Below are 3,307 nucleotides of genomic sequence, written 5' to 3' on the forward strand. Positions count from 1 at the left end.
AGAGAGAGAATATGGAAAAAATTAAATTGTCTGAAATTTTTTTATATTTTTCAAAAAAGTACCTTTATATTAACCCAGAAGATTTTCCACACTCTATGTTTGACTAAATAAAAATGTCAGGCATTCCCATTCTTAGGGAAAACAATAGATATGCTCAAGTGGGTGAGAAATGCATGTTCATGCAAACGAGAGTACTCTGGCCCCAGTAGCCCATCAGTCTACAATGTTAAGTAAGAACAAGAATAAAACCTGCTACCTTCAGATAAATGAACCTTGAATCCTCCAGACAGGTTGTGGTTTTATCTCATTTAGTATCTGTCATAATGATGGGTGAGAAGACACTCAGCAGTATTTGTAATCCTTTCATTTTAATGGATTGATAGCCCCAGATGTGCTCTTTTATGACTCGCTTCAGGAAAAATATTTTACCGTCTCTCCAATTAGAGGATGGCAGAAGTGGAAGGCTTCGCATTAACCTCCTTGTGCCTAGTGCTTAGGATACTGCTGTAGATGTTTCAGAGCAAATAGACAGGAAAAGAAAAACACATTTGACCTGAAAATATCAGATATGAGATTATCTATCATCTAATAATAAAAAATCAGTTGACTCTTCAGGTAGAATGATTAACATGTTGATGTACTAAATATACATTTTATTTAAACATTCATAGACAGGTTCTTTTGGTATAGTTTAAATGAAAATGAAAGCTAACAATTATTTTGGTAATAAAGAAACTATTGCTTATTTTTGTGTGTGAATGGAGCCATGATTTCCTTACAATACAGAAATTGTAACCATTATAAAAACATTAAATGATTACTTCAGAATAGTTTCAGTGAAAAACTAAACAACTAACAAAAAAATATCAGTAACCTTTGGGAAATCCAGAACCCTACAGCAAAGCCAGATTTTAGAAAAATTAAATCAATTCATTTCTGCTTCCAAATGTCTAAGTAGTTTAATGTAGTCTGATATGACAGTAATTTCAAAACTAAAGCCTTAAGTAGCCCTTACTTACATATGAAAATACTTTGAGAATTCCCATTATTTTTAGAATATGTTCAAAGTTTTTGAAAGAGTACAGATTCAATTGCATTCTGCTTCATTGAAGCATCTGTTAGCTTATTTATTCAATGTGTCAACCAACATATTTTGAAAGAAACTTTAACATATGTTACTGTTTTAAGAACCACATAAAGGATGCAAAATATTCAAAGATTTTAAAGTTAGAGATGGGATACAGAAAGCACTTAGGTAATATTAATTGATTTCAATATTAATGAGAGAAAAGTCATGAATAGATCATTAAAGAGGGATGGGAAAATACATCCCTTTGCTTTCTCTGAGGTCTGAGTACTAAAATGTTTAAATGTAAAATTTTGGACAGGGACATTTTCTTTTATAATTTAAGTATTCCAGTGTGTAAACATACAAAGCAGAATATATATATATATATATATATATATATATATATATATAGAGAGAGAGAGAGAGAGAGAGAGAGAGAGAGAGAGAGAATTTTTAGGGAAGGGTCCACAGGGTGTTTAGGGTCTCACTACTAGATCAGACACATAGTGATCCACCTGTTTGCAGCCTCCCAAGAGCTAGGATAGAGGAGCGTGCCACCATGCCCAGTCTCAATTGCCATCTCAACGTGCTCTGGGGCGGGGCCGGCATGGTAGGCCCAGGGATCGAAACTCCGACCCCTGTGCCTGCTTGCAGGTACTTTAATCTTCTGAGCTATTTGGCTGGCCCTTGAATAGAAATATTTTAATGACATTTTATGAAAAATTATTAGAGATAGTATAAAATCTATAAACAACAGTAAGGGTGTTCGTCATATAACTCAACTAAAAATTATATACAATATCAAACTTCAAACTAAATTGTTTATTTTACTAGATTTAGAAAAAAATCAGCATTATTATTTTAAATGTTTTGATAATTTTATAGATAAGATTTATTTAATCTGATTTAAAGAGTTTTTTGTTTTGTTTTGTTTTGTTTTGTTTTGTGGAACCAGGGATTGAATTCAGTCCCTTGAGCTTGTCAGGTAAGAGCTTATTTTACTGAGCTATCTCTCCCTGGCCCCGAGGTATTTTTCTCATGTTTTTCAGGAACATGTGTTCCTTCTTTGGTCTATCTCACTTAATTTGCTGGATTTATGGATTTTTAATTATTACCACTTTTTATATTAGGTTGATCAACCTTTTGTCATATTTTTTAAAAATGTTTTTCTAATTGATAGCTCCCTTCTCGAATGTGTGTGTCATTCTTGTGCAGGGGCCATGTTACTCTTCTCTGTATTGTTCCAGTTCTAGTATATGTGCTGCCAAAGCGAGCACTGATAGCTCTCTTCTAATCCTGTGGTTTCATGTATGGTAATTGGGAGAGATTAGAGAAGAGTTTTCGCACTCCTCTCCTTGGTAATTTAATTGGGAAGCTGCAAACTACACTGCTGAATCCCTCTGCCCAAGAACCATAATTCATACATTAGCATAGTGTTCAATTTCTCTTTCTCTTTCCACCTCTTACTCTGTCTTGATCCTTGGAAAATTATAAACAGGATCCTTTCAGCAAATTGTGCTTTATCCTGCCTTATCTATGAAAACATTAGCATCCCTATAATCTTCCTTCCCTTCAGGATTCAATTTAAAACATTATTCCCATTTATATTTCTCTTATCTTTCAGTCAAATTGCTTCTCACAGGTTTCTTTTGGAGGTTTCACTCCACTGATTGCACCAATACCTTCATTATTGCCCCACATCAGTCAAATTTTAGGTACGATGCCTCACATTCTAACTAGTACCAAGCATGCATTCTTCTTCTTTCTTTCTTCTCTTGCCTAATTTTACCCAGTTGTTAAAATTTCCTTTATGTTGAAGTTCAGTTCTCTTGCCTATTCAATACACATCTTCTCACAGGTGACAGACAACCATGTTGATTGACCATTAATTACTTTAATTAACTTCACAACTGTGAAGCTCATTGTGAATTTTAGTGGTTCTTTATGCTTTTATTATCAGTTTACTTTTCCACTCCACCAAATGACCATTTCCCACTGGTTTCCTCTCTCCTCTGACTCATACCTTTTGTTCTTACTTTCAGGGAGACAACTGAGTTAAGCGGAATTAGCTTACAGAACCTCCCTCCTCCAAATCATTTATACCCATGAACTCTGCCTTTCTTCCTCCAATCAACCAAACTTATGCTCCCTTTCATTCTCAATAAAACTCAGATTATAATCTCTTCTCCTAAATCATCCTTTTTCTCTTTCCTGAAAAATATCTTTCATTTCATGAAA

At 34.1% G+C, this 3,307-nt stretch overlaps 1 non-coding gene across 1 annotated transcript; it reads right to left on the reverse strand.

The window, feature by feature from the left end:
- Positions 1–2,239: 2,239 nt before the first annotated feature.
- Positions 2,240–2,346, reverse strand: LOC111817218. The gene has a single exon (XR_002821465.1). It is a non-coding gene; the product is annotated as a U6 spliceosomal RNA (small nuclear RNA).
- Positions 2,347–3,307: the final 961 nt, after the last annotated feature.

This window comes from Octodon degus, unplaced genomic scaffold (assembly GCF_000260255.1).
Source record: "Octodon degus isolate 3935 unplaced genomic scaffold, OctDeg1.0 scaffold00051, whole genome shotgun sequence".
Lineage (NCBI taxonomy): Eukaryota > Metazoa > Chordata > Mammalia > Rodentia > Octodontidae > Octodon > Octodon degus.